Source organism: Cyprinus carpio, chromosome B5 (genome assembly GCF_018340385.1).
Source record: "Cyprinus carpio isolate SPL01 chromosome B5, ASM1834038v1, whole genome shotgun sequence".
Lineage (NCBI taxonomy): Eukaryota > Metazoa > Chordata > Actinopteri > Cypriniformes > Cyprinidae > Cyprinus > Cyprinus carpio.
Genome location: NC_056601.1, coordinates 22,060,672 through 22,072,985, shown reverse-complemented (window position 1 = coordinate 22,072,985; position 12,314 = coordinate 22,060,672). Strand labels below are relative to the sequence as shown.

The 12,314-nt window shown below is 37.2% G+C and overlaps 1 long non-coding RNA gene across 1 annotated transcript in view; it reads left to right on the top strand.

The window, feature by feature from the left end:
- LOC109090895 overlaps positions 1 to 12,314 on the top strand; it is an 18,844-nt gene extending 6,530 nt beyond the window's left edge. Inside the window, exons 2-4 of the long non-coding RNA XR_006154897.1 lie at positions 7,044 to 7,160; positions 8,987 to 9,054; positions 11,137 to 12,314. This is a non-coding gene — a long non-coding RNA (uncharacterized LOC109090895). The remainder of the gene's footprint in view (positions 1 to 7,043; positions 7,161 to 8,986; positions 9,055 to 11,136) is intronic.

The following is a 12,314-nucleotide window of genomic DNA, read 5'->3' as shown; positions in this document are numbered from 1 at the left end:
TTTTCAAGCAAACAACTCAGACTATTTTTTCCTCCTTCCATCCGATACGAGAGCAAACAGGGACACGGCGCTGACACGCTTCAGTCCTGCAACCTTAAGCACTCCTCGGGGCCTGTTTTGGTTTCTCGTGCTCAGACAATATTAGTTTTTTTCCCCCTGCAAGTTCCATTTGGAAAGGGGAAAATAGTATTAATAAAATATTAGTCATTAATCAAACATGCAGGCCTCTTCGCTAGTCCCGCGTGGTTATTGGGGAGAATTTAGCGCTGCGGCGGGTAGGACTGCCTTACTTTGTTCTCTACGAATGACGGAGCTTTCAAAATTTAAACCGAGTAATTGACTTATGCTCCCCAGATGGAGCACTATAGTAATGGATGACTTAGACGCTCTCTACGTATCCAGAAAACGCATTGCTTTGCGATGCAAAGTGGCATTTCCACCCTTCCAAGGAAGCGAGGCATGATTTATACGTGCATGTAAGCTATAACAGCTGGAGTATGTTGAAAAACTGGCAGATCAAATCCAATCAGGACTGAGGAGAAGGAACCCCAGGCCCTCGTTCCTTATCATGCACCTTAGCCTCTAAAAGTGCTGTTCGGGATTTGAGTGGTTCATTAACAACTAGAGGGTGAGATACGAGTTCCACAACAGTTTTGCTCAGTCGGTTGTTAGGAGCTTATTGATTTCAGAAGCTCTTTGCTCTTTTCCGCCATATGCTTTGCCTTGAATCAGCATGAGCAATGAAGGCCCCTAATTCATCATTACAAATCAAATGCTCACTCACATTTGCATACACTGCCTATACTTTCCAGCGCACATGCTCCCATTCGTCTCCGGCAATCTCCATGGAGACAGAGAGGGAAATGTTGTAGTCTGCGGCCTTGTATAGGAAGAGGTCTTGTGAGAATTATTTACTCTCTGGCAGTTATCGATAAGCAGATATGAGTAGGGCTGATTTCTAACTTTAGAATTGGTGTATTTGTTTGTGGTTGTATTAAAGAGCTGTAAGCCCGCTAATAAATTTCACCCTGTCTTGCGAACACTGGTTTGAGAATAATGTCAAAACTGAGAACCATTTCCTGTATTAACGTCTCAGTATAATGAAGTTGGGCCAGCAAATTTATAGCGGATCTCTGAAGATTGTCTCATCATAAACTAATAACGAAACTCCCGCCCTGGGGTATTACTGCAGATAGGCTATAAAGCTTTCTTGTGCTAAACACATTGATGAAACGGTGAAAATTTATTTCACGCATTTACATTTAGCAGTTTGCATCCAGCTGAGCCATTTTCTAGATCTCATTAATGTAATAAAATGTTCCAGTTGACATAATTGAGTGAAACATCAACCCCTTTTTGTCCAGAGGCAGTCTCCTGTAGCGTGATAACATTTTGTACCCTTAAAGTATCACATTTAATTTACATTCATGCATTTGGCTGATGTTTTTATCCAAATCCAAAGCACATTTCCCCAATATATGTGTCTATTCCCTAGAGATCAAACCCATGATCTTGACTATTAGTGGCATGCAGCAGACAAGTATTTGGTCCTGCCTAAATACTGTAAAGTAGTAATACACAGTACACACAAACAAAGCATATTAAAATGCATATTGTGTGTTTACAATCTGTGTCGACAGGATTTGTGGCGTAGTGTCCATTTTCTCAGGTAATCAACAAAAAAACCTCTGTTACAGTAATATACAATGAGGTCCAAAAAAGAGGGTTTAAAAGCAAAAATGTGAAGCGCTTCTTTTTACTTCAGTTACTTTACTAGAAAACCTGTATTTTCTGGAATTTGTGTAAATTATTATTTTTGTGTTGAGACTGGTGCTGTATGTGGATTCAATTATATGTATGTTACCAAAATAATGCCTGTGTTAAGATTTTTCTTGGTGTAAAAAGTGCTGTTGTATACTTATGCATATTGTGTGGAAGTTATTGGGTTGACAGGTCCATAACAGTAAAAATTAGATTCTTTTCGCATCAAGATTAGTGAGTTATTGTATCAAAATAGTTCCATGTAATACCACAGTCATGTGGTGATACTTTTCGAAATGGTGTGTTTTACAGTTGCTGTTCGAAAAATTATACTAAGGAAGATGTTTTTTGAAAGAAGTAGAGGATGCAGTCAAAACAGTAATATTGTGGAACATTATTACAATATAAAATAATTATTGGTAACACTTAAAGCTTTTATGTATTATGCATTGTAAAGTTATTCATAATGTACATTGTAATGCATTTTATATATATATTGTGACGAGTGGGACGGGGCTGAGAGCTGTGGGAACGGAGCGAGGCCGGTGGAGTAATTGGGAAATGAGGGACACCTGCTCCGCTCACTGGTCTCGAGTCCCACGGAGGAGGCCTGGTCCTCTCTTGTCCTTCACTGTCGTTGCTCCTCTTTTGTATCCTCCCGATCTCCTCCTTGGGACTCGAGACCGGTGAGTGGAGCAGGTGTTGCTCATTTCCCAATCACTCCACCGGCCTCGCTCCGTTCCCACGGCTCTCGGCCCCGCCCCACTCGTCACATATATATATATATATATATATATATATATATATATATATATATATATATATATATATATATATATATATATATATATATATATATATATATAACAATTAATTGTACATTTATTGGGGAAGTCGTGACCTAATAGTTAGAGAGTTTGACTCCTAACCCTAAGGTTGTGGGTTCGAGTCTCGGGCCGGCAATACCACGACTGAGGTGCCCTTGAGCAAGGCACCGAACCCCCAACTGCTCCCAGGGGCACCGCAGTATAAATGGTTAACCACTGCTCCGGGTGTGTGTTCATGATGTGTGTGTGTGTGGGGGCAGCTGTGGCCTAATGGTTAGAGATTTGGACTTGTAACCCGAAGGTCGCAGGTTCGAGTCTCGGTGCTGGGAGGAGTTAAAGGTGGGAGGGAGTTAATGAGCAGCACTCTCTTCCACCCTCAATACCCATGGCTGAAGTGTCCTTGAGCACTGAACCCCCAGTTGCTCCCCGGGCACTGGATATAGATGCCCACTGCTCGGGTGTGTGTTCACGGTGTGTTCACTTCTCACTGCACTTGGATGGGTTAAATGCAGAGCACCAATTCTGACTATGGGTTACCATACTTGGCTGTATGTCATGTCACTTTCATTTAAAACTGAATAATTGTTCTACTGTTACAACAATTATTCATAAGATCATACAATGCATTATAAGGTGCATTACAAGACATAATTAATCCAGTTACTTTATAATGCATTATATATAAAGGCTTTAAGTAAAGTGTTACTGACCTACACTCTTAAAAATAAAGGTGCTTAAAAGGTTCTTCACAGCGATGCCATAGAAGAACCATTTTTGGTTCCACAAAGAACCATTCAGACAAAGGTTTTTTAAAGAACAATCTATTTCTTACCTTTTTATAATCTGAAGAACCTTCTTCCGCCACAAAGGACCTTTTGTGAAACAGAAAGGTTATTCAGATGTTAAAGGTTCCTTATGGAACCATTTAGACAAAAAAAGTTTCTTCCGTGGCATAGTGAAACACTTTTATTTTTAAGAGTGTATTTTATACTTGAAATGTCATTTATTTCTGCAATGTCAAAGCTGAATTTTCAGCATCGTTACTCCAGTCTCAGTGTCACATGATCCTTCAGAAATCATTATAATATGCTGATTTGCAGATTAAGAAACATCTCTTATTACAATCTACGTTTAGTGCTGTTAAATATTTTTTGTGAAAACATTTCTTTGAGGATTGTTTAAGGTGTAGAAAGTTCAGAAGAGCAGCATAATTTTATAATTCTGTTGTTGGCGGGTTAATTGTTTAGGAAATAAATGTAAAGAAATTCAATTTTTGCAATAGCTTTGATGTAGTATGTTGGTCGAACATCCTTTATGAAGATTCACATTTGTATTATTCCCTGCTAAAACGTTCAGATCAGCCTGAATTTCCATCCTGGATACTGGTTAGTGTTGATTTGGTGGAGCCTAGTGGAGACACTAACAAAACAGTGTCCAAAACATGGAATAAACCTTTCACTAGCAATGCTGGTCTTTTCTGCAGCATCTTACTGTCTATTTTCCTTTCTTTTAATATGACTCTAAAGCGAAGTGCAGCATTTATATAGCCCATGAATCAACAGCTTGACTCCTGCACAGTAAAGCCATGTGTGTCCCACTGCTGATAAGCTGAAATATGTGAAGTGTGCTGAAGCACTAGTGCCTGTCACTGTTCTGACTACTCCAGCATGCAGGCTGGATCAAATACTTATCTGCACACTTGCTTAAGCCAGATGTGCTAACTAAATCAAACATGAAGAGAAGGAGACATGGACACTGGATAAATCTGCCCTGCCAAGTGCGTGACCCGACTGAGCATGTGTAACAAATTCTTAAAGCTTGTTGAACAGGTAAAGAGTGTGTGTCCATGTCTGTTAGTTTCTATCTGTATGCTAGTGGCCTTCTTAAAATGCGCAAAATAAACCTTTGGCATATGTGAGTTTTTCAAAATTATATTTTCCTCCAAGAAATTTTCCAGAAATATTAAAGGTGACGTATCATTAAAATCTGACTGTTTCCATGTTAAAGTCTTATAAACGGCTCTCCGATGAATCTACCAACCCAGAAAACATGAAAAAGAACAGCCCACTCATTTTTTTGGTAAGCCTTTCTCTGAATATAAATCAGATATTTATAATCAGATATAAACATGATTTCTTTCCCAGCTATTTACCTTCACAGCAGGGATGGATTATGACACAGCGGTGCCCTGGGCACGGACCGATTAAAGGCCCCCCTCGGTTGAAATTTTGTTCCTTTTTTATTCAAAATTTTCCCGGATTTGTTAATTATATCATAAAGTATCACGATTCTTAAAAATATGTTTAAATACATTTTGCACCTTTATAGATCATGTTAGTTTATCTATAATGGGCTGTGGGAAAAGTAGCCTAATATAAGTTTAATCTATTAACTAGCCTATGCATAAAACCCGTCTTTTAACTTGTACTAGATGGGTGTCATGGAATATTTTTAATATGACTGACTTTGTATTTAACGTAAATTTAATAAAAACATCATTAGTTACTAATTATAACACTTTCATTGTACAAACCCGATTCCAAAAAAGTTGGGACACTGTACAAATTGTGAATAAAAACAGAATGCAATGATGTGGAAGTTTTAAATTTCAATATTTTATTCAGAATACAACATAGATGACATATCAAATGTTTAAACTGAGAAAATTTATAATTTTAAGGGAAAAATTAGTTGATTTTAAATTTCATGGCATCAACACATCTCAAAAAAGTTGGGACAAGGCCATGTTTACCACAGTGTGGCATCCCCTCTTCTTTTTATAACAGTCTACAAACGTCTGGGGACTGAGGAGACAAGTTGCTCAAGTTTAGGAATAGGAATGTTGTCCCTTTCTTGTCTAATACAGGCTTCTAGTTGCTCAACTGTCTTAGGTCTTCTTTGTTGCATCTTCCTCTTTATGATGCGGCAAATGTTTTCTATGGGTGAAAGATCTGGACTGCAGGCTGGCCATTTCAGTACCCGGATCCTTCTTCTACGCAGCCATGATGTTGTAATTGATGCAGTATTGATGCCAATTGACCTAATAAGTTGCAAATTGGTCCTCCAGCTGTTCCTTATATGTACATTTAACTTTTCTGGCCTCTTATTGCTACCTGTCCCAACTTTTTTGGAATGTGTAGCTCTCATGAAATCCAAAATGAGCCAATATTTGGCATGACATTTCAAAATGTCTCACTTTCAACATTTGATATGTTATCTATATTCTATTGTGAAAAAAAAGTTTATGAGATTTGTAAATTATTCCATTCCTTTTTTACTCACAATTTGTACAGTGTACAAAAAGAGAGCAAAGAATATTTGCATTATCAAATAATATTAACTTTAGTCTAGATTTAGTCTAGTTCAAGCACTCTCAAAAACTCCCATTATAATCACTGAAACTGTGATGAGAGAATTCTCCAGAGAGCAGCATTCAGTCAGCGAGTGCGCGCAGAATGCCTCTGATTGGCCATTGCATTCATAAGCTCAACAGAATCCTGTGTGATTGGTTATAATGTGCAGCACTGTAAACACGCTTCTGGCTCTGTGCCAGCCAAAGCACAAACGCATATTTAAATTTGGCAGCTGATGCTGATGAACTGAACGTTCTAATCGTATCAAATATATTATTCAGACATTTTTGGTCTTTTGCAAGCTGCATTCAAAATCCACTTTGCTTAAAATCCTAAGGGGGCACGGTTGAAATCGCGTTCCTGGAGGAGCAGTATTTCGGCTGGGCCCCCCTCTGGTCTAGGGCCCTGGGCATGTGCCCAGTAGGCCCGTGCGTTAATCCGTCCCTGCTTCACAGACGTAACCGACAGTTTTTGTAACTTGTGTGTTTTTTTTTTTTTTTTTTTTTACAAACTTGTGTGTATTCGATAGTTTAAATGCAATAAGACATCAAAGAGAACTTAGTTTAGAACATGCCTTGCTTCAGATGTGTGCGCTCAGAAAACCATATATCAGAAGTTCAAACTTATATCATTTAAAACAAATGATTTCAGCACGATAGACATGATAATCAAAAGCTAAAACTTCACAGATGCATTCTGGGGACATCTGAGATTTATATATATATATATATATTGTAAAAAGGGGCATAACAGGTCTCATTTAATTAGATGTTCACTGATTAAATTAATCACATATCAAATTTTGTGTCATTTAAAAACATTGGCTTACATTTCTGTGGCTTATTAGTAACTGCTCATTATACCATTTTATGGTTTTTAATAGGCAGGTGAATAATTATTGACCTTCTTAATGTCAGGAGGCTGTTGTTTTGCGCATGCATGTCTTTTATTTATAAGAATATTCCTATTAAGAAGCAAATAAACAAATATGTTTATCTAACTCTCATATGGCCATCATGCATTTTTATTTAACCTGCTTTGCCTGATCCTTTCAAAACAATATCACTTTACTCTAAGGGAACGTCTGTTTCTATTCCTGTAGGTTTTAATCATCAGGACGACTCGTCGTAAACAACATCTCTAAAAATGAACACAGGAGAGAACACTGTTCAGATGAGTTGCTGTGAAACTTGGGTACATGCTTAAAGAGAGATGACAGGTAGGAGCAACCTTCCAAATATGCTAAATTCGCTGGCTGTGTGTGTTTGTTGTACAGAAAGAAAGTGGCAGTAGAGTGAAGGAAAGGCCATATTTCATCTGACATCTGAGTATTTTGACTGCTTACGGTTCCCGCTACGGCATTGCATAATACAGATATGCCTATTCTTTATTGTAACCTCTCTCTCCCACACAAGTATATTTCAGGTATGTCTAACTACACTTGATCCATGTGGTCTCAATTATCCAAATGTGTTGTCCTTTGCCCTGCTTTTCTGGTCTTGTGTAGTTGTTTGTTACTTTGCACACCATCTTGTAGATTTAGATGATGCCGTGTCGCCCTGCAGCAGAGCGGAGCTCGAGGACACACTCTCCATTATCAGATATTGTAACACCTGCAGTTCATCTGCGGGGAACTATTTACAGGCGCTTTAGAACAAACGGTCTGAGATTTATCACTCTATTGTGTATGTAGTCTGGGAGATTTCTTGTTTATTGTACCTTTGTTGTCCCTAAACAACAAAAACCAGCTATTTTGTCCTTGAAATCTCATTTTGTTATTAATGTCTAAAATTGATTTTTAGATCAATTATAACTATTTCTTTCACGCCTTCAAACAGTTGTGGGCATAAAGAACATATTAATAGCTTTCTTTTGAGCGGTGGATTTTTTTTTTCTTCTGAAATTGGGTTCTTTTCTTAAGTGAGATTGTATTTTGATTGGCCATTGTGATTTTTATGTCATTACGATAAGCTTATAAGAAGTCAAAGGAATCAGACTGCAAAACATCTTGCATGCCGCAATGAAGTAATTTTCCCTTTTGTGTTGCATATGAACGATGTTAAATACATCGGCCGACTGGCCTCCATAAATGACTGATCCATGAACAAATCTCACTTGGAACATGAAGAAAGGATGTTATACAATGGCTCGCTCTTATTTAAAAGAATACACCCCAAAGTGAAAATTTGCTCACTTTTAGGTCCCAAGATGTCATCCAAGATGTAGATGAATTTGTTTCTTTGCTGGAACAGATTTGGAGAGTTTTAACATTACGTCACTTGTTCACTAATGGATCCTCTGCAGGGAATGGGTGCCGTCAAAATGAGAGACTAAATAGCTGATAGAACCTGTGTGTTTGAAAGAAACAAATCCATCATAATGTTTAAACTCTTGCTTCAGAAAAGTCCATATATCCATACTAACACTTCTTCCAGTAAGAGAAAGCCCATCCCCTGTTGTCCTCTCATATCAAAATCTACCAGTAAGTTTATTTAGAACTGTTTTCGCTTGTAAATGGTTCTTGATTTGTGCATATCTCTCTCCTGGTTCAGATGAGATGACCTTTTTACTGGAGAGAGCAACATTATGGATAGAGGACTAAAATTTTAGCTGGAATCAATGGTTTTAAGTTACACCCAAGTCTTAATTATAGATTTATTTATTACAAACATACAGCTTTACACTTCACAAAACATAAATTGAAGGACTTGTGGATTTTTGCTGTGTTTTCATCAGCTGTTTGGACTCTCATTTTGATGGTACCCATTCACTGCAGAGGATGTGATGAAATGCTATTCTAATTTCTGTAAGGATACATTAAATTAATTACATTCTAAACAATTTATAGTTCAAATATAGTTTGTTTGGACTTTGAATTTATCAAAGAATCTTGAAAAAAATGTTTTACAGTTTCCACAAAAATATTAAGTAGCACAGCTGTTTTCAACAATGTTGATAATAATAACAAAAAATCTTTCTCAAGCACCAAATCAGAACTGCATTTTGATGAGGTTGATGAGGTTGTGCTCTGTTCCTCTTTTACAGAGCATCCGTCAATGTAGGCGGATAATCGTCATTGACAGGCTGAAATCATTAACTAAATGTAAGCAAATGTAAGTAAGGCATCTCACCATGCTATTATGAAAAAATGGTTTTGATATATTTTTCAAACTGATATTATGAGGGGGAAAAAAATCAAGACTGTGAAAGTCTTTTGATTACCAAAATACCTCTGCGGTTCACACTTTGGAAAACATTGGTCTTAGGATTAAAACGTGTAGTTATTATAGAATCACTTCATTAAGCTGAAATAGACAGGAAACGTTAAACATGAAGACTGCAAAAATCAAAAAGTCAATATGTGAAGCAGGAATAACGACTTATTTACATGCCACAGAGGTTCAAATGACACGGACGGTCTGATAAAACCTAAATTCTCTAAATTCAGAAGTAGTCACAGCTGACCAAACGGTACAGTACATACTTTTGTCCTTGTAAATCAGACAGACATCGTTCTGATTAAAGAGACCAGGCAGAACTGTCTAGACAGAATTAAACACAACAGTGTTTATAGTTAATAATATTTTGTCATTTAATTACAATGAATTAACTGTCAGCTGTCATTTTCTGTAGCTTATTGTCAGTCATAAAGTTCACAGGGATATTAAGTAATAATGCTGTGGCTTTTTGCGCATTAGTTTTAAAGGAAGCGCCAAATGTCCTAACAGGTTCTGAGGTGATCAAAGCTTCCAGGAAATGTGTTTAAATGTGCTAGCTGGTCACAAATAGCTTTGCTGAAATTAGGCATTTTTCACAGCATGGGTCCCATGATGTGTTCTTAACACCTTCGAGAAAGCACTTAAACTGTGTTCATTTCCAGAAATATTGCTACCATTTCAAACAAACTGATACATGAGAGGACCTTCACCATCCCCAAAGTAAAAGTGTTTACCAGAGCTGGAAAAATCCACTCTGCACTTTTACTCAACAGATTTCATTTTCCGTGCCAGGTTTCTCTCTGTATACCCAGAGGAGCATTTTAATGCTCAGAGGTTGCTCTTTAATGAAGTTCTCAGATATTTTTCTTTCTTTCTTTCTTTTAAAAGTAGCGACTTCATCTCGGATGTACCTCCTTAAATTTTTATAGGTAAAAATCAAATGAAAAAGACACTAATTATGTTCATATCACAGCATAGATAATACGGCACTGGGAGAAGTTCATGAAGAAATTTGTGAGTTCATATTGAAATCTCTGATTTTTGATTATAAACCTTTATTTTGTTTTTTGTTTTTTAACCCAAAATATAGACCATACAATGTAGAAGAGTTTGTTTCTTCATCAGAGCATATTTGGGGAATTTTAGCAAAACGCCACTTGCTCATCAATAGATCATCTGCAGTGAATGGGTGCCGTCAGAATGAGAGTCCAAACAGATGATAAAAACTTCACAGTGATATATAAGTAATCCATACAACTCTATTAACATCTTGTGAAGTGAAAAGCTGTGTGTTTATGAGAAACAAATTCATTATAAAGACATTTTTAACTTTCAGCTAAAAGTCATATATCCATAATTATGCTTTCACCAGTGAAAAGTCGTCTCGCCTGAATCAGGAGAAAATTTACACTGATTAAGCACTGTTTACAGGTGACAGCTCTCCAGAACAGTTTTAAACAAATATGTCTGTGGATTTTGATGGGAGAGGACAACAGGAGATTGATTTGTTCTCTGGAAGAAGATTTAATATGGATTATGGACTGGTACTTTGGCCAGATTTGACGGTTTAAAGTTAAAATGGCTTAATGATGGGTTTGTTTCTCACAAACATGCTTTTCACTTTTCTGATAGACTGGAGTCATGTGGATTAATGTGATGTTTTTATCAGCTTTTCTGACGGCACCCATTCACTGCAGAAGATCCATGATTGGTGAGCAAGTGATGAAACAATTTCATCTTCATTTTGCATGGCCTGAGAATGAGTACATTTTTGTCCTTAAACCTGTTGAGTTTAATGTTATTGCCCTCAAAGAGACACCTCATTTGTGATTTTTTTCATTCATGGAAGTAGTCTTCTACCTTCCTGTCATTTTCTGTTTACTGTATGATCCTTGTTTTGCAATTTGGTGTACAAGTTGAGATAAAGTCTGTAGCTTCTGCAATATTTATGTCAAAATATGTTGGCATGTTTTACAGTTCAAGAGCACTTGTGCTGGACCAGAGAGTGCGCACAGAATAAAACTATGATGAATTTATGAGAGAAGCAAACAGAGACCTTCTGACATCAATAAATTGGCACTGTACGAAGACCTCCCAATGGTATAAAGAAGGCTTCTATTACATGTTGAAGAGGCAAAATGCACAAAAGCACAGAGAGCTTCATATAGAAATGCTTGATGTGTGACATATATTCATGGCACAGAAGTAGTTGAGTAAATCTTACAATGCAATTTGAAGATGTTTGATGTAATTTCTTTGGCACCTGCCTCATAGGATCCACATCGCCTAACCTGCACACGTCAGTTCATTACTCAAGGAGTCCTCAAGGACAGTGTCTCTTCAATATTCAATGACTACAGTGCAATAACTTGTTTTCTTGGAAATGTATATGAACATGTAATGGCTCCCAGCGGACACTGCAAGAATATTATTGTAGCGAGCCAGAAATGAAGCTGTTGCTGTCCAACTGAGTTTTTCTTTTTCACACCAACATATCCAAGACACTTTTATTAATGAATCTAAATCTATTCAGTAAGTCACTTTCTATGTTATTATAAGCCACACATGGATTTTTCTTGATAATAGTGCCACATCCTGACTATGTTATGATTCTAGTAGACATTGTACATTTCAAAAGCTCTTCCCCACCTATATACCTCATTACACAGCACAGCGGTGGCTTATATCAGCTACCTTGAGAGATAAAAACAGTTTAACAGAATTTAAAGTGAAACTGTCCATTTTAAAAAGGAAAAGTAGATGTAAATACTACATTATGGCTGCGAAATTTCAAATAGGGCCGACAGGTGGTGCTTCTTACTGATACACTCAATGTTATATAAATTTTGAACTACATTTGTGGCAAAATAGGCAGTGCAGAAACTTCAACCCCTTTGAACTTGACGGCTGGTCATGGTTCAATGGTTTTTATAATTGTGGTTTGAACATCTAAGCAGTGATGGTGCATTTAAAGTCCCCCCCCCCACATAATTATAGAGTGAAATATCATATACTGTAGGCTGGGCGATGTAGGGAAATTCTGTGCTTCTTGTGAGAAATGGAGAAGGGGTTGATTTCTTCATTCAGTCATTAGAGAGCAATACTTCAGCAATACTTTAGCTTCCACTGGGAACTTTTATAATGTTATGCTTAAT